This window comes from Erythrolamprus reginae, chromosome 3 (assembly GCF_031021105.1).
Source record: "Erythrolamprus reginae isolate rEryReg1 chromosome 3, rEryReg1.hap1, whole genome shotgun sequence".
Taxonomy (NCBI): Eukaryota; Metazoa; Chordata; class Lepidosauria; order Squamata; family Dipsadidae; genus Erythrolamprus; species Erythrolamprus reginae.
Genome location: NC_091952.1, coordinates 97,386,674 through 97,406,742, shown reverse-complemented (window position 1 = coordinate 97,406,742; position 20,069 = coordinate 97,386,674). Strand labels below are relative to the sequence as shown.

The window sequence follows — 20,069 nt, the reverse complement described above, 5'->3', positions numbered from 1 at the left end:
TTGATTTCCAAATGGCTTTTGACACAATCACCCAATGAAATACATTAGCCAATTGAACACAAACAGGTAACTCTTTGTACCACATAAAAATTGTACCAAATTCACTGCACCATCCTATGGTATGAATTAGACAAACATAGAAAAATCAGTCTACAAACAGCTATTATGCAAGACAATAACAAATAATCCCCATGTTCAAACACAGCATGCAAAAACAGATATCACCTGCTACCTCCCAACAGGGCAGCATGAGGAAACATCCTACCTTCTTTCTATAAGCACCCCCAAGCAAAGTCAATTGGGAAGGGCAGGTTCACTCAAAAACTATGGTACTAATTTAACAACTGAAGTGGTTCACTTAGCAACTTGCAGCAAGGCAGGTCATAAAATAAGGCAAAATGGTTCAAAATGCAGCGGTACAAGCCATTGTGGGTGTACCAAGGTATACTTGCATCATTCCAACTCTCCGGGAGCTGCATTGGCTACCAGTTGGTCTCTGGACCCCTTTCAAAGTGTTGATTATTACCTTTAAAGCCCTACATGGCTTAGGACCGGTCTATTTACGGGACTGCCTGGCGCCTGCTACCCCATACTTCGCAGCAACCAATAAGAGCCCACAGAGTTGGCCTTTCCCAGGTCCCATCTGCCAAACAATATCGGTTGGCGGGACTGCGGGGAAGAGCCTTCTCTGTGGCAGCTCCAACACTTTGGAACCAACTGCCCTTAGAGATTTGCCCCATCCCTCCCTACCAGCCTTCCGGAAAGCCATTAAGACTTGGCTTTTCCAGTGGGCCTAGGACCATGAATGGTTGAGTGTATGTTATGTTATTTTAAGGGCTATTATTTGTTTCTATATTCTTATTTTGATATTGTTACTTTTTATGCTTGTTTTAAATTTTGTTAGCTGCCCAGAGTCCACTGGAGTTGGGCGGCATATAAATCCTGTTAAATAAATAAATAAAACTCAACTGTCTCACTTAGCAACAGAAATTTTGGGCTCAATTGTGGTTATAAATTGAGGACTACTTGAAGCCAGTAAAATGTCTCTTTTGCTAAAACAGAATAAAACACAATAGGGCTGAAAAGTAAATTCCTTGGAGAGAAAAACCTTACCTGGCCACTTACATTATTTTACACACGAGTTTTTGCCCCTAGTATTGATGGGAAATCATGAAAATAAGTAGTATACTGTATTCAGTTCTTTGTATTTCAAGCTAGTTCCTGGAAATAATAAAATTAACAGAACCACTCCCCATCTCATACAATGTAAGCCTCGGGATTTTTCTGGCAGTCAAATATACATTTAGCTCCTTCTGGATCCCTGCAGTATAAAATGACCTGAAACAGGAGGTAGAAGCGGGTGGTGGTGGAGTTCTCCCATTCGGGGACCTCAATCATAATTTCCCCCCTTTAAATCAGGAAGAAGCCGTGACAATATCCAGGCCGAACTGCCGAACGCAGAAAAGGGGGCGGCGAAAAAACGCACAAGAGGCAACAAACTCCGAAGCAGGCGAGTAGGAAACAGCCTCCCAGCGCTTCACCCTGTTTCTGAATCCCCAGGAACCGAAAGCCGGAAATCCTGTCAAGTTTCTCTCGCTTTCCGCCCATAAGCCCCCAATTGGGGTGGTTGGAAGGCTCCCCGCAATTGGAGAAGCCGCCTCACCTATTCTTATCGCCGCTTCCGTTCCTTCCTCCTCCTTCCTGGCGGCGACGGAGGTTGTCGGCTCATCCCCTCAAACCTTCGGGATTCAGAGCTGGGGTGAAACGGAAGCCCCCACCCCACCCCCACCAAGCCGTTTTAAGGGCCCGGCGCCATTAACGCGGTCAGTTAATCGACTCGCAAACGCCGGGGCGGGAGCTTCGGACTAGCAGCGGGCGCGCGGTAGGGCGGGAGCTGCGGTTGGAAATCTCGCGATATGTCCTCGGAGAAGTCATAGACCTTCCAAATACGGCTCGCGACGAGTCGGTTTCTGGACGCTCCGGTCATCTTGAGTGTGGTTGGAGACAGATGCTCCGCCCACCTCTGCCCCCCCCCCCCAACTCCCTACAGACATTAAACTGCGGGGGAAGCCTTGATTTGTAGATGAAAGTAGGGAGAATGTTAAAGATTCACTGAAAGAAACGCCTGAAAGAAAACACGAAAATGTATCTTGAGCTTCATTTGAAAGGTGCCATTGTTCCCACCGACCGAGGTTTCCTTTAAAAAAAAATGAAACAGTAAAGGAGTTTATCAAAAGAAAACATGATAGGGGCGACATGATAGCAGTATTTTTTTTATTTTTTTTTATTGATTTTGGCCAATACACAATGAGGGTTTTAGTGGATATACATATGGTAAAATACATAATGAAGGTTATAGAGAATGTACTCATAGTATAATATATCTAAGAAAGAATAGAAGATATAGGAATAAAACATATGAACGAAAGAATAGAAGAAGAGATATAGGAATAGATATAGGAGAGCAATAGGGTAGGGGCAGAAGGCACTGTAGTACACTTGTACTCGCCCCTTACTGACCTCTTAGGAATCTGGATAGGTCAACCGTGGATAATCTAAGGGTAAAGTGTTGGGGATTTGGGGAAGACACTACAGAGTCAGGTAATGAGTTCCACGCTTCGACAACTCGGTTACTGAAGTCATATTTTTTTCAGTCAAGTTTGGAGCGGTTAATATTAAGTTTAAATCTGTTGTGTGCTCTTGTGTTGTTGTGGTTGAAGCTGAAGTAGTCGCAGACAGGCAGGACGTTGCAGCTTATGATCTTGTGGGCAATACTTAGATCATCTTTAAGGCATCTTAGTTCTAAGCTTTCTAGGCCCAGGATTGAAAGTCTAGTCTCGTAGGGCAGTGTTTTTCAACCAGTGTGCCGTGGCACACTAGTGTGCCATGAGACATGGTCAGGTGTGCCGTGGGGAAATTAAACATGGGTCCCCAAACTACGGCCCGCATGCCAGGTACGGCCCGCAGAGGCCATTTATCTGGCCTGCCGCCAGCCGCCCCCATCCAAACATAAACATTCCGCTCACAATCCCTCCAGCTATCAGCGACAGGAAGAATAGACAGTAGAGGCACAGGGAACGCTCACTGACCAATCACCTTTTAGGATTCATCCCAACCACTAGCAATGAACCAATAGCAGGCCACCTCTCATCCACACCCAGGAAGGTTCCCACTCAGGCTGCCGCACACTTGTCATTGTGTGGCCGTGGTGAGTAGTTGAAGCTGCTGCTCCTCCCCATGGTCCTGATTTCTAATCCCGGTCATGACCAGAGGTAAATGTTGCCACCACTAGATAAAGCCTCAGCTGGTTATGTTTATCCAAACATAGATATTTGATCTTTTTCTTTTTATAAGAGGCCCCCGCAGAGGGTGATGTACAATGCATCACAATGTGTTAGAGTGTCATTTTGTGTCATTTTGGTTGGTGGTGTGCCTCAGGATTTTGTAAATGTAAAAAATGTGCCGCGGCTCAAAAAAGGTTGAAAATCACTGTCATAGGGTATTCTGTTTCGAGTGGAGGAGTGAAGGACTCTTCTGGTGAAGTATCTTTGGACGTTTTCAAGGGTGTTAATGTCTGAGATGCGATATGGATTCATGTATTCGAGGATGAGGCTGCCACTAAGAAAAGGGAGATCAAATTATTTTACAAAGCACCAGAGGGTAGGACAAAGAAACAATGGTTGGAAACTAACCAAAGGGAAATAATCTGGAATTAAGAAGAAACTTCTTAACAGTAAAGATAATTAACCAGTGGAACAGCTCGCCTTCAGAAATCGTGGGTGCTCCATCACTGGAGTTTTTTAAAGAAACTAGACAGCTACTTATACTGAAATAGCATAGGTTCTCCTGCTTCAGCAGAAGGCTTGAACTAGAAGACTTCCAAGGTCCTTTCCAGCTCGATTCTATTCTAAAGTTAGATCACTGGGGTGCATTTCGGAATATGGGTTGCTATAAAAGTGGTACAACATGATTGTCAACTCTCCGATTAAAAAAGGTTCTCCTGAATCCTCTGAAACGTGTTTTCTTGTAAAACATAATTAGGATTGTTTTTCAAATAAGCATTGTAATTAAGCCAATACATGTATATCAGTGTTCCCTCTAATTTTTTGGGGAGGTGGGCGGAAAAGTATAGTGTCTGAGCGGCAGTCCCTTTGGGACTGGGCAGCACAGAAATGTAATAAATAAACAAACAAACAAACAAACAAACAACCCACCCTGTTTTGCCTCAGAGAATTTCAAAATAAAATACTGTACTGTGTGTCTATAACAGTGAGCTCATAATAGGGCAACTCTATCAATATCAAAATGCCACTTAAATAGTTGAGCTAGTTTCAAACTAGATTTTGATTTTCTTTCTCTCTTCCTTACTCCTATTCTTTTTCTTTCTCTTTTCCTTCCTCTCTTTTTTCTATCTGTTTCTCTCTCTTCCTCTCTTCCTCTCTCTCTTCTTCCCTCTCACTCTTTCCCTCTCGGCTTCTGGGCAGGTTTGGAAAACTCTGAGTTGATGATGATTTTTAAGTGAGCGATTGCTCACTGCTCAGCTTAGAGGGAACTATGATGTATATGCCTCTGAAATATCACAGAATTCAGAGATTTATGGTTAGTCATGGGCGTGGTTAAATCATCTCCAAAATTAAATTGTGATGCAGTTATAGTCAAGGTAATCATATTAATATTTTACTCTGTAGTAAGCATCATGAAATTCCATTAAGGCAAACACCTAATTTCACAACTGTAGCTGAATTTACATACCAGTCTAACTATAATAAAGTTTTTTAGCTGAATATTCTGCAACACACACACACCTAACGATGGCTTAATATTGGGTATTAATCCAGCCATTATAAATTATGGTTAATGTCTAATTCAAACATGACTAATTGTATTTTATTAAAAGAGCTATGATGAAACAAAACTTTGGCTTAAAAGATACATGAACTATATAATTGAGCAGCCTAAAATAACAGAGCTTGATGAGAAAACATTGAGATGAAGATCAATGTCCTGGTCTTGAGACCCCTTTTCTCCTTATACTGCAACCTCCTGGATATTATTCTTCACTTATATTTAAACTGGACATGCATGAGCGCTCTATTACTCTTTGAAAGAAAATGATTTAGTAGCAAGCGAGGGGGAAATCAATTATTTTTCAGTTTCTATCCCTTGCAATTAAAGTTACTCCATTAGCATGTTGTAGTTCTCCTGGTTGCCTATGTCCTCTACCTTACTGTGTCCCTCAGTTTTAAAAAAAATAAAATTTGATGTATTTGAATACATAGGTTACACTAAGTTATAAACCATGATATATAAACAGAAAGAAAAACTGAGTTCATACAATACACAAAACAAAAATCAAACATATTGCACATGACTTCTGTAGCCAAGGAAACTTCAACCAAGTAACTCTGGACAGCTTAAAATTCTAAAATTATAATTAAAAAATAAAATAAAACCGTAAAACACGCCCACAAAATGACTTATATACCATATCTAGAATGAAACATAAAATTGAAATAATTCCCATTAATATTGCCTCCTTTCTAACGTTCTACCACAGGGGTGTGAATCCTGCCTTGTCATGCCAGCAACATGTGACATATTGGTGGCTTTTATTTTCTTGGCTAAACGGCATGGTGGGGCCAGCACGTGATGCATCTGGCCTGCAGGCCATGAGTTTGATAGCCCTATTCTACCATATAAGTCTAATGTAATTCAAGTACAATCTTGAACTGATGTTTCAAAACTTTTTAAATAGGGCATATGTGAAAACTGGATACACAACAACATTTTGTACAACAAGGCTATATACTATCTGAGATTCTAATTTTAAAAGGTGCTTTGAGATGTACACATAGAGCTAGCCTTTAGCTCCTTAAACAAACATGTCCTTTACCAGACATATACATTAGACATTAACAAACATGTTCTTTACCAGCCAGCCTGCACTGGCTGCCAATCAGTTTCGGTCACAATTCAAAGTGTTGGTTATGACCTATAAAGCTCTACATGGCATCGGACCAGAATATCTCCGAGACCGCCTTCTGCCGCACGAATCCCAGCCACTGATTAGGTCTCACAGAGTTGACCTTCTCCGGGTCCCGTCGATCAAACAATGTCGGCTGGTGGGACCCAAGGGAAGAGCCTTCTCTGTGGCAGCCCCGGCCCTCTGGAATCAATTCCCTCCAGAGATTCGAACAGCCCCGGCCCTCCTCGCTTTCCGTAAAATGCTGAAGACCCACCCTTGTCCCCAGGTGTGGGAATAATTACTACCTTCTCCCCCCCCCTTTTTATTATGCTTTCGGCCTTACTGTATGATGGATTAGGTTGAATGTGTATGACTGTATAGTTAGGGATTTTACTATGTTATTAATGTTTTTTAAATTGATTTAACTTTCTACTATTGGATTTTTAATGTATTGTATCACTGTTATGTTGTGAGCCGCCCCAAGTCTTCGGAGAGGGCGGCATACAAATCTAATAAACTATAAACCTAATAAACTAACTATATGCTGTGGTGAACAACCATATGAATCCAGGGAAAGAAGATCTAGACAGGTTCTAAACATCAATGTTTTTGCATGCTCTAACATCCCTTCATACCATTGAAGCTGAAGAAGTCTATCACCACACACAATTACCAATATTCACCTATAAATAGAACAAAGCATCCTCGCTATTTTGGGGAGAGTGCCAACAATATATCAATTTTTTAGTCACTCATTGTACTAAATACTAAAGTAATACCAAAGATCACCATCATCATTAACAACAATAACAATAACAACAATAACAACAACAGAGTTGGAAGGGACCTTGAAGGTCTTCCAATCCAACTTCCTGCTTGGGCAGGAGACCCTACACTACTTCAGACAAATGGTTATCCAACATCTTTTTTTCTTTTTATCCTTCTACATGTACTTTTTTCTGCATTATAGACAACTGTAGAAAGCCAGATCTTTGCATTATGCATCTGAAGTAAGATATAATTTGAGCCCAGTTATTTGTGCCTTGGGTGAGAACTTTGGAATGCTTTGTTTAGGATTTTCCCCTTGGCTTTTCATATTCTCTGGAGTCTTCTCCAATACCAAAGCTCCAAAGCTTAAGTACAGTTCCTATTCTGTTTCTTCCAGGTTGAAATTTTCACTTCCGTAGAGTGTCAGAAGAAATATAGTTGCTTTCACTATTCCAGTCTTTGTAGACATGGACTCATTATGGCATCTGAATATTGTTTAAATGCCTTAATGGCTGCTCTACCAAATGGTAGCTATTACATTGCTAGGTCTTGATTGCTAGTTCCTCTACTTTTGGTGATTAATCTTAAAAGGCAAAAGCTATCTACAACTTTGATACCTTCCTTATACAGTATTTCTTATGAATTCTAATTCTCCATAAAAATCTAATTGATAATACTTGATCAAAGATGACACTATACCCAAATATTATTTCTTCAATATTCTTTACAACTATGAAAGCAAGGTTTGTTTATGCCTTGCTGTGAGCCGCCCTGAGTCCGCGGAGAGGGGCGGCATACAAATCTGAATAATAAATAAATAATAAATAAATAAAGGTAATTGCTAGGTTTTCATGTCCTGAGCAATAAATATTTTCTACTTTAACTGAAAGTGTACATTTCTGCTCCATTTTCATTTGCTGATATCCAAAAATCTCTATTTGTGATTGATTCACTTAATCTTTCACTTTGTTGAACATTCTCATCATGTCCCTGTCTCTTAGATTCAATAATTCTTCTATAATTCTGTCTTTGCAGCTTCTAACCTTTTTAGAGAAGTCTGGAAGGCTTTAATATGGCTGTGTCATAAGCACATTATAGTCATACTCCAAAAATTGTCATCTTTTTTCAATGCTACATTGTGTGTCATTTGATCTGAGGAGCCCATCATCCAATACTATATTGATAATCAGTCTTTCATGCCTATCCATATTGTTTTTGAGGAGAATATACATTGCCCTCCCCTACCCATAATTATATACTCCCATTGTCATTATCACTAAATGATCATCCACCTCCAGCACTTTAATTGATCATTGATCTCTGCTGCATGATACAGATAGTAGTCCTCTACTTATAATCACAATTGAGCCTAAAATTTCTGTTGCTAAGTGAAACAATTTGTTAGATTCGCAAGTGAAGGAAGAGGCAACACATAGGAACAATTCAGCACTTGTGTTTTCTCTTAGTTGTAATCAATTCAGACTGCCGGCAGGCTGCAGAGAAGCTGCTTTTAAGGGCGACACCTTTAGCCTGCTGGCCACTGACAGTAGTTCATTTCTCCCGCCCCTTGTTTAGGCAGTCCAAAGTCATGAACAGGATGTTAAGGGGATGGCCACAGAAGGAAGAGCGGGAAGAATTTAAACCCTTTAAAAATAAACAGACCAAACTATCTGTGCTGAAGGGGTGTTCGCTGTGGGGGAAGAGAGTTTTCCACAGAGTCTGTGGAAAAGAGTAAGGGATTCTTCATATAGGACACCCAGGGATAGTGCACATGAAAGCATTAGCAAGGAGCTATGTATGGTGGCCTAAATGTTTTTTAAGCCATATGCCCACATCCCGAAAGCCCATGGATATTATTTTAAATAAATTATATAAATGTCCCCTTTTAATATGAACACAGCTCATTGAGAAAGCATAACTTTCAAGGGTGCATGTATATTATTGATACTTACAGTAAAAGATAGTAATTTCATTTAAATACAGAGTATCAGGAATTACACATCCAGCAACTTACCCAATATACAGTATAAGATTGTTTTTAGACTATATAGCCTGAGGACATTGCAAAAGGATAAAACATCACTATGGGATATTACTGTACAAAAGGATAAAACATCACTATGGGACATTACTGTACTGATGCTGTACAATTAGTGGCTTCTATTTGATGCTCAAATAATATCATGGAGTAAATTTTGGTTGACAAAAAATCTTCTATTTTATTTGTTACCAATATAGCATCAAACTATTATCAAAGAAGTAATTTTAGAGCTTTTTCAGTCAAATTGGCTCTTAAAAGTCATAAGGATAAAGTTTTAACTTATGCTATTTCTACAAAAAAATCCCACTAAGCAAACCACTTAACAAGAACAAAAACAACAACTCAACAACAACAACACACACTGCTAGCCTCGTAAGGAATAAGGAAAATAAAATAAAATAAAGGATGATGTAATGAACTTTCCAGGCCCATTTCTTAAAATACCTGAAAAATCTAGCTACTCTTAAAGTCAATATTTTTCTTAACAGTCATTAAAATGAAGGAATTTCCAATACAGATGATTGCTTCTCTGTGTCCAATATAGTATAATATACTAACAACGAACAGATTTATACAGACTTTGAACAAACTAGTGATAAGCTCTCCTTTCTTTATTACATGCTCCAATTTTCTCCATTTTTTTATTGAGCAAGAAATAGCCAAAATTCATTCATCATCTTCCCAGCTCAAAGCTATTAACAAATTATAATTTGTGCAAACCAGTAAGGCAACGAGGGAAACCTAGTGCATGAAACCAATATTCTATTACAATAATTAAACCTCTGTTTGCTCACAGCATTCTGCATATCCTATTAAACCTTAACTTAACATTGACCAAATCACAACTGTCTGGGCTCACAAGTCACACTAATTATAAATAGTTAGTTTTATGTGATACAAACCAAATCTGACAAAGCAAATCATGTTTTAGCAGAGGGAGAATGTTGCTACTAACAGTTAACTAATAGCAATATAATCATAGAACTAAGTTTTAAAATTTCCACAGGACCCAGAAACATCTTATTTTGTATAAATTTGCTCTGCCACAAAATACACATTAGATTTTAATAAAATTACGTCAAAATGATCTTTATTAAAAAAGAAAAAGTGGTATTCTATACAAAAGTCATATGCATACATACCACTATTGAAAGCATATACAGTATGTATATGATTCCCAATGACTGTTTTTTTAAATTTCGATTTGTTTTTTAGTATCGATTTGTAAAATAGCATTTATATTTTTAAATATTCCATGTCCAGCTATAGTTTATATTCTAGATTTTAACATCTTCACTAGAAGCATTTTTAAATTTAGTTCATCAACATACCATAGAACTCCTTTCCTTAATATTTTAGATTTTTTTTTTCATTAAAGCATGAAACTGAGGCAAAAGAAATAAGAAAAAAAAGATAATGGAACACAGAGCAAGGAAAAACAAAACAAAACATTTTTTAAAATATAAAAAATAAAATACTGTAATAAAAGCGTTTACCTTCTGGGAACAAAATGAGATGGTAAGGAAGAGAACCAAATGACCTCTCATTTTAAATCTGTTTTAATGAACTGTTACAGGCTTACATACAAATGACTCACAGCTAGGAAAACTGAAATACATGTACCAGAAAGTACTAATAGTGAGGGAGAGAATGGTAATATGAAAAGAAACATGCTATCATTTTACATCAGTCAGATTTATTACAAGTTAGAGAGGGAGAGTGGAAAATTTTCCACTCCATGGTACTCTTGCACAATTCTCCTAAAAATAGACAAAGCAGCTGATACTATAGCTGAAACCAAAGAAGATACAAGACCAGCATAAAAGGAAGTCTAATGGTATTTTGGGAAAGCATGTTCCACCTGTTGAGGCCAAAGTAAGGATCATCCAGAAATACATAGAGCCACAGATCCGCCTAGTGTTATGATTTGAAATTGGATACAACTAATGGAAACTGCAAAAGGAAACCCAGTATTAAAACATGGGCCTGAAATATAAAATTAAAATTCCTGCAACTATACATATTCCTTATTCAATATCATTCTTGTTCGGACATTAGCAAATTGGTTTGCAATCAATGACAATTTTGAGACAAGTTGCACAGATATTCTTACCATCAAATGTTTTCCCCAAAACTGGGGTCTTGCTTGGTGTCGAAGCTGATAAGTCACTGGACATAAGGTGTGAAACATAATTATACTTTTATTTTGGTACCAAGATATAAGACCTCTTGTTTGAAAAGCTAACCAAGGGCCTTGAGCAAGGTCATACAACAATTCTTATAGTCCAAGTGTGGTTTTGTTTGCAAGGTTTCTTCACCTAAGCATTTACACATAGCGTTTTCCTCAGGAACCAGCAAATTGGTTCCAAGATCTAAGAGACGTTTTGTGTGTTTGGGGGACTCTTTCACTTCAACAGCCCCCTCCAAATCTCAATAAACACAAATGAAGATGACCTACTAGCAGATCTCCCCTCAGATGCACCAATGAACAAAAATATAATCAGAAGATGTATAGATAAGGTTCACAGAGAATATGAATGTTTACATGAAGCATTCTAAAAGCTGTTCCATTTTTTCAATATTTATTTGTAAAAATGTATTCTTAATACAAATTGCAAAAAGGGTCAAAAATAAAAATAGCCAGAGTAGTCTGCTAACAATTCAATTTCTGTGCCAAAAATATTTTTATTAATTAATGCAGTATATTTCCCCTATTCCTTAAGTTAGATTTTTAGTGTTCTGTTATCTGTATTCACTGCCTAATAGTAAAACATTTCATCTAGATGTTTTAGCATCTTTTTGGATGATAGACATATTGTTCTAAGAGCAGAAACATATAAACAGTGCTTGTTTTTCTTTCTTTAATTTATTAGGCTTACTACTTTCTTTCTCTGCTTTGTGGGACATTGTTCAGAATAGAATAGAGTAGAATAGAATAGAATAGAATAGAATAGAATAGAATAGAATATAATTCTTTTATTGGCCAAGTGTGGTTGGACACACAAGGAATTTGTCTTTGGTGCATATGCTCTCAGTGTACATAAAAGAAAAGATACACTTGTCAAGAATCATGAAGTACAACACTTAATGATTGTCATAGGGATCAAATAAGCTGGGTTTGGGTGAAACTTGACCTGGCAAGTTTAAGGCTTGTGGACTTCAACTCCCATTCACAAGGTAGCATGACTGGTGGAGGGATTCTGGGAGCTGAAGTCCACAAGTCTTGAAGCTGTCAAGTTTGAAGTTTATAAAAAGTATTCTGTTACACTGGTATTTTATTAAACAATATAATACTACACCATTTGGTTCAGAATACTTTTTTCCTTGTTTTCCTGCTCTAAAATCTGGGTACGTCTTATACACCAAAAAATACGGTATGTATTTCTATGCACCTCTAGTATTAGGAAATAATAAATATTTTATGAAATATGATTATTTTTAAAATTACATCAAAATAGCTTTGTCGAAGAGTTGCTAGAAATGTTGCATCACCAAATCATATTTTATCAATTAATTAATTAGGTTAATTATTAGGAAGTACTTTGTTAATACTTTGCTGAAATCAAGTTGGTGAAGGGCTGGTCGTCTTCGGTGCTACTGGTGCACCCTCCAAGTCCGTCATTGGTTTGGGCATGTCCAGTGGGTGCACGTATGCCTGTCGACACAAGATTCGGCTTCTGTGCATGTGCAACATGTGAAATCCTGCATGAGGATGAACGTGCATGCGCAGAAGCAAAAAACAACGAAAATTGTGAAAATCTCGCTTGCATGAGTGTCCTCACAGAAGATTTCATTTGCTGCGCATGCGCAAAAGTCAAATCTTACACGCGGGCACGCAGGGGCTTGTCAGATGCACCTACAGCCCATCACTGAAAGAACTGTAGTGGTACAGTATGTGCAAATATGATGTGGCACCATGCCAGAAAGCACGAGATGTGAGCCCTGCCTTAGCTATCAAATCTGTCAGGGTGACTTTGGGCCGATCATCCTGTCTCAGCCTAATCCACCTCACAGAGTTGTTGTGGAGAAAATAGGAGGAGGAAGTGTATTGGATATAATAACAACAACAGAGTTGGAAGGGACTTTGGAGGTGTTCTAGTCCAACCCCCTGCTTAGGCAGGAAACCCTACACTACTTCAGACAGATGGTTATCCAACATCTGCTTAAAAACGCCCAGTGTTGGGGCAGTCACAACTTCTGGAGGAAAGCTATTCCACTGATTAACTCTTCTGACTGTCAGAAAATTTCTCCTTGGTTCTATGTTACTTCTCTCCTTGTTTAGTTTCCACACATTGCTTCTTGTTCTACCCTCAGGTGCTTTGGAGAATAGGTTGACTCCTTCTTTGTGCCAACCCCTGAGAAATTAGAACACTTCTATCATGTCCCCTCTGGTCCTTCTTTTCATTAAACTAGCCATGCCCAGTTCTTGCTGCTGTTCTTCATATATTTTAGCCTTCAGTCCCCTAATCATCTTTGTCGCTCTTCTCTGCATTTTTTCTAAAATCTCAAAATCCTTTTTGCATCGTGGCGACCAAAACTGAATGTGGTATTCCAGGTATGGCCTTACCAAGGCCTTATAAAGTTGTATTAACACTTCACGTGATCTTGATTCTATCCCTCTATTAATGCAGCCTAGAATTGTGTTGGCTTTTTTGGCAGCCGCTGCACACTTCACATATCTTCACTGCCTTGAGATATTTGTAAAAAATAATAAATATAGGATACAAATAATGTGATTTTGGGATACAGGGGAGGAGATGCACAACAGATAAGGTGGGGGAGTCCACAGCTGCCTAACTGGAAGAGAAAATCAGAAAAGATCTTCCATGATTTTTCAGGCATTAAAGAGTTTGTGAGAGATCTCTTGATGCATTTTTCCAATATAGTTAGGTTATACTGTATTGCCATTTTTCCTATCTTGTGTACCTGGAAGATTAGCCCAGTAGCTGTCTTCTTAACAAACCCATGCTTTTTGATAATCACTTTATTTCTTTCCAAGGAATTCATACATAATCTCTTTGTTTTTCTGTTTAATTTATTTGTAATCTGCACCTGCATGATTAACACTAGGAAGATGATGATGATGATGGCGGGTGTAATAACATTAATTCCTCCATTCTTCATATAAATTCTTCATGCTAAATTTTACAATAAAATTTGTTCTAAAATGTTCATTACATTTTTATTCTATTGTGTTTGTTTATTTAATTACTATAAAACTGTGAAGAAACTTCTGAGCAGTAGGATCCACCATACTAACCTATAATAACTATAATCATCCATAGTAATAACCCAGATGCTGTGGCCTAGAGGTGGCGCTCTTGCCTCACAATCAGGAGGTTATGAGTTTGATCCTAGGTAGAGGCAGATATAGAGTCTTACTGCTTAGGCAGGGGGTTGGACTAGATGACCTGCAAGGTCCCTTCCAACTCTGTTAATCTGTTATGCCTCTTTTATTTCCAAACATTTCTTCTAGGCTACATAAAACATTCCAAAGTCCTCTCCTTTGAAAACAATATTGCAGTTAATATAACAAAGAAAAAAATTCTTTGCAAATTAGGACTGTTAGCTTTAAAGGAGAGCTTTGTTCTTTATTTGTATTTTTTTTCTTTAATTCATATGCCTGCCACCTTGGTGAAAAGAGATTAAAATCGTCTGTTTAGTGTTGTGGTTAGCTCTGGCCCAGCTCCTGCCCCAAGGACTGTGGATGTGGGGGAGACATCCACATGCAGCAGGCCTGTTTTGCTCCCAGTGGAATCTACTGATGAAGGCTCCTCTGACCAAGAAGAGATGAGTGACAGGGAGGAGGAGAGTGTGGCAGACAGCTCAGAAGGAGATCAATTATCTAGCTCCTCCTTGGATTCAGAACAAGAGTTAATGATACAGCCACATATGCGGAGAGCAATGCATAGGCAACAACAACTGAGAGATTATTATGAAAGAAAATGAGGCCACCTGTGGTTGGGTGGGGCTGTGGTAATTAGTGAGGCTGCTATAAATAGCAGCCTGTGGGTTTGGCCATTGTGGAGGATCTTCTGTTCGTTGTGTTTCCTGACTGCTTTACTGACTTTGACCTTTTGTGTGCTGCTTCCCCCCCCCCCCCTTTGAAACTAAACCAGAGCAAAGTGTGTTTCACTTTGTGAAAGAAGGAAGACTGTGAATTGCCTCACAGCTGCAAGCTAAGTATCACAGAACTGATAAGGGACTTGTACAAATTACCAGTTTGTTTGGAGACCAGTGCTCTTTGCTATACTAAAAGAGGGCTTAGGTTAATTAGGTGAATTTTCCTTATAAATAACATTGTTTTGAATTTTCAAACGTGTGTGTGTCTGAAATTTGTACCTGTGAATTTTTGGGAGGAGTCTACCAGAGAGCCTGACAGAACACCTTCCCTCCCTCCCTTTCTCCCTCCTCCCTCCCTTCCTTCCCTCCATTCTCAGTCTTCCAATTCTCTCCCCGCTCCCCAACCTAATTTCCCCCCACTGGGGGTGGGAGAGGCTCCGCCCCGAATTCCCAAAGAAGGTTAAGTCAGCTTACGGGAAATGTGGAGAGGGCGAGGTGAGAGCTCAAGTGTAGGCAGCGCCATCAGTCAAGCAACAGGCACGACGCAACTGCCGCTTTTTCACCTTTTGCTTCTCCGTGCAGGTGGCGAGGCTGTCCGACTGGCAAGGAAGGCAACGGAGCTCAACACGCGCAAGGCGTTGGACTCTACATTTTGGCGAAAATGCTGGCCAAAGAGCTGACAGGTGGTGTTTTTCGGCAGCCGAAGAAAAGCAAACCCAGGGGAGAAAATTAGACTGGGGCTTTGCAAATGGAGGAGTTTGCCGATAAAGAGTTCGTCCTTTCTGACAACTGTATCATACAACCAAGGCGACCTCTTCCAAGAGCACCGACTCAACCGTTTTGACAGTTGGTCGCACTAACGCGCGCCCCTCGCCCCCACCTTCCTCAAACACAGAGAGCACGAGGAGTTTCTTCAGCAGCGCCTGCATCACCGTTAGTCCCGCCTCCGGAGTTGCTTCTGGTTTTCTGTTGGGTAAAATTTAACCAGCTGGAGGCATTTCCGCGCCCCTTTTTGCTTTCGAATGGGAGGAGTCAGAGGGAGTCCGGGAACCAATCAGATGCGGGGCGCTGAGGCAGTGCCTGGAATGGGATACTTCGCTGCTGGGTGCGGAGCGGAGCCTCTGGGAGCAGCTTACAAGGAGGATTCCCCTGGGCACATCCAGCCGGCAGGGGAGACCTGCGGTGCGGCTCCAAGTCCCCTCGGCATCTTAGGCAGCGGAGCCCGGCCAGAGAGACTTCGCGGCGCAGAGCGCAGGAAGGGAGGCGATCCTGCTTGGCCAGCTGCCATCCCGGAAGTGGTGCAGTTCTGCATAAAACCGGAGGATAAGCTCAGAAGAAGTTGGGTAGGCTGCCTGCTTGTACCCAGAGAGACAGAGACAGAGGGAAAGAGAGGGGGGAGAAGTGAGAGAGGGAGGGAATGTGAGAGAAAAGGAGAAAGAGAAAAATGAGAAACTGATGGAGGGAAAGAACGAGGGAGGGGGTAAAGGAGAATAGAAATGAAAGGGAAAGAGAGAGACAAATGAGAGCAAAAAGGGGGAGAAAAAAGGGAGAAATGATGGAGACAGAGAATGAGACGAAAGAGAGAAAGAAAAAAGAGAGAGAAGTGACCCTTGATTTAAACCATATGTTAAAAAGCATACAAAGAAGAAGTGAGAGGAAAAAAACCCAACCCTCATCTGTTTTTGGAAATGGTTCAAGAGTGTTATACACACACACACACACACAAGGGATGGAAAAAGAAGACAATAAAACTGAATGGATGTATCCATGTAAATCACAAGGGTCCAGAGAAGATGGCTTTGCTCTTTGATTTCAGAATTTTCCTCTTGTCTCATATGAAAAAGTATAATTTGGCAGCATCATTTGGAAGGCGACTAGAGTCTGCCTGGAATCCTGAGGCTCAAAGTTGTGTTCCCCTGTCATTTCTACCAGGGTTTCAAGACAGATAAAATGCAGATTACAAATCCACCCTAATTTCCCAATCTCATGTGGAAACCTGGGGGAAAGTGGATGAGAAATAGGGTGCAAGAACCTCACTTTTCTACTTATTTAATGGCTTCCAACTCGCCAGGAGAAACCCTGTCTGACCTTTCCCATTTTTCCTTACCCCTATTTAAAAATTGTGTATTTCATAGCCATATAATATCCACTGGAGTTGTTCTACATAACAACTTTTTTTTTTTTGCATTACCAGCGTGAAGGCTTTCCAGACACAGAACTTCATTTATTCATAGCCCAGTGCAAAGACCTGCCAAACTCTGGAAGATACAGATTAGAAGAGGAGAGTCCTATAAATATTTTCTGTTGTTGTAAAAGGTTGGTGACCAAAGGCCGACAGCCGTATCATCTGACAGCTTGGTTTCTTCAATATTAAATTAAGTTGGCTACTGTGAGAACAGAAAGCAGGTTAACAGAACATCAGTCTTGAATCTAGTGAAACTGTAGGCACTTTCTCATAAGCCTAGTGACCCTACACTGGTTTGAAAGCTGCTCTGGATTCCCATGATCCCCCAATGTCATAGATAGATAGATAGATAGATAGATAGATAGATAGATAGATAGATAGATAGATAGATAGATAGATAGATAGATACCCATTTTTCAGAATTGCAAATGGTTAAAAGTGAAAGCAATTACTGATTTATTTTAAACTTTCTGAGGGTTGAGGAATAAACATATCAGTGAACCTTTTAAATAATGGTGCATAAGATAACTTTGGTATTAGTTATACTTTTCTAAAGTGAGCAATTGTGATTATCCCCACTAATTCTTTGGTTTTTTTATAACAGTACGGTTTCTAATCTTGCACTTCTTATTCAGGGTGACTTATTTTTATTAAAATTATTTTCTTTAGATCAATAGATCTTGTTTGATTTATAAAATGGGACCATTTTGATTTCTTCCTCTTTATTATATATTTTGTGCAGCTGGATAACATCTCTGTACCTTTTCTCCTTTTTTATGTCTTAATAAAAACATTGGCAAAAATTGGTGAAAGTAGTTGGAGATTCTGGAGCTGGACAATCATCACAGATTCAGTAAGAAATCATCAAAGAGGAAATTCAAACATAAGAGGCACAAAATTGTCATAAATGTTTTTTAAATATGTGCTGGTAATTATATTAATTCTGAGTCCTAATTACCATATAATGCACATCTTAAACTTTTTATGAAAAACAGTGGAAAACTGAAATTATATTGTGATGTACTATCATTACTCTTGCTATGTTATGTAACAGGCACAATGTATGAATAACTGTCTACGTGAATTACTGTATTTTTCGGAGTATAACATGTACCTTAGTTTTTGGAGAGGAAAATAAGGGGGGGAAATCTGCCTATCAGGTATTCATCTGGCTAGCGACCTTAATATGGTTGGTTTTACACATTATTTTATCCCCTGGTTAGGGCTTAAAAAAACCTTATTCGGAAAGAGTAACAATGAAAGAACCTGCAAGCTGGTCAGAGCTCAGAACATTACTAGTGCCTTGTTAGTGCTGGAAAGAAACTTATTTGGAGCAAGTAGAGCAATGAAAAAAAAGGCTGCAAAGACTAGAAAGTAACAATGAAAAAGCCGGCAAGGTAAGGCCTGGGAAGATCATTAGCACCTTGTTATGGCTGGAAAAAAAGCTTCAGAAAAAGCTACATTCGGAGTATAAGATGAACCCAAATTTTCAGCCTCCTTTAGGGTGGAAAAAGATGCATATTATACTCCAAAAATACAGTAATCATACAAGAATTTCTGTTTTTTATAGGTATCTAAATAACCTTAAAATAAAAGAGAGCAGATGGTTTCAGTTCTTTTCTCTGTGATTTGAGACAGATCACTAAAGGACTTTTGAGTCCCAATTGTTTATTGTATGTCAAATCTGTTGAATTTGTGAATCTGTTAGTTCTTCAGCCAAAATAAAGATGGTTGGCTTCGTTATTTATTCTAATTATTTTATGTAAAACCTCCTTTTTTGGAACTTAAACAGCCTCTTATCCATCTCTTTCATGTCTAAGGCAAGACTAAAATTCACAGGCTCCTGAGTTCTAGCCTGGTGCCTTAACCACTATTAATGCCCTGGGTACTTTGTACCAGAAAAACATTCTTAACTTAATATATTACTATTTTAAGAAATGCCCAGACATGTTTTAAATGTTAGCTAGTAGCATTTCTTAAATGAATCTTGCCATTTCCTGTCCTAAACTTGTATGGAGGATCACTGTGTAGTAAAACCTGATGAATCTTGGATACAACTGAAGAGATTCAGATGATATTTACATGTGGAAAGTACTACCTATAATGACAACATAGTGTAGATATATAGATAGATGATCGCTACAATAGGGCTTCCACAGATAAAACCTGCCAGATGGTAATCCGATGGGACGAGATGGCATGGGATGCATTTAAAAACTGTGGGAAATGAAACAAGCCGGCTAATCCCCTTTTCCATCCATTGTGAAGCAGCTTTCCAAGTTTGAGAAGATAAGGGCTAGGACTTGTCTGACAGATTCTGGAGATTTTGAACCACACAGCATCAAAATGTCTTTTGTAATGGGACAGTCTATTCTGGCTGGTTGGCTGGCTTCTTCCTTCCTTTTGCTCTGCTCTTCCATTTTGCCTCATAAGGACATCCTGTGTTTCAAGAATCATATTTAGGCTGCAAATATCAAGACGGCTATTTGGTAGTACAAAAAGCTTGGGTTTTCTGTAACTCTTGTGATGCCTTGTGGTGATCTGGATTTTTGCAGCTAATATATCCATGCAGTCAAATTTGTTGAAGGCACAGCAAGAGAGAGATTTGTGATCTTCAGGGCAGTTGCTTGTTCTGTCTTCACTATGTGTATGGACACTTCTGACTTTTTCACATCCACTACTGTCACTGTCCAAATTCCATGAACCAGTTTTAAAATCACAATAGTTCTCAATCTAATTACCAAAATCTCTTAAATCAGCGAAGAGCAGTCTTTTTTACAGGGAGCAAAATCATTCCCACCCTTACTTTGTTTAAGATTAGGTAAGCTGGTCTGTAATCATCCACATGGCAGGACAAAATACAGTAATCTTTTCACATTTCTCTGCTATCATCTAGTAGTCAATCTAGATTTCTGCAGTCAGATATAGCTCAGTTCTCTTTGCTGCTTGTTTTGTTGCAGACGTAAAGGCAAAATAATCCTTACCTAAATATTAAATAAAAATACTAAAGTTTCGCTATAATATTGTTTTTTTTATTATTGTTGTGA

General features: G+C 39.2%; 1 protein-coding gene and 1 long non-coding RNA gene across 7 annotated transcripts in view; one reads left to right on the top strand and one right to left on the bottom strand.

Moving 5' to 3' along the window:
• The window catches only part of CEP350 (centrosomal protein 350), a 115,418-nt gene extending 99,595 nt beyond the window's left edge, over positions 1-15,823 (bottom strand). The window contains exon 1 of one of the 6 annotated variants that reach the window (XM_070746270.1): positions 15,312-15,823. The gene's annotated coding sequence lies outside the window, so the exon portion shown is untranslated. Of the gene's footprint in view, positions 1-1,113; positions 1,136-1,338; positions 1,560-1,663; positions 1,857-15,311 lie in introns of those variants that run through there. The other 5 variants (XM_070746269.1, XM_070746274.1, XM_070746273.1 and 2 more) reach the window with 5 other exon arrangements.
• Positions 15,824-15,861: 38 nt separating this feature from the next.
• Positions 15,862-18,765, top strand: LOC139165755 (uncharacterized). The gene is made up of 3 exons (XR_011558795.1): positions 15,862-16,180; positions 17,032-17,153; positions 17,839-18,765. It is a non-coding gene; the product is annotated as an uncharacterized lncRNA (long non-coding RNA).
• Positions 18,766-20,069: the final 1,304 nt, after the last annotated feature.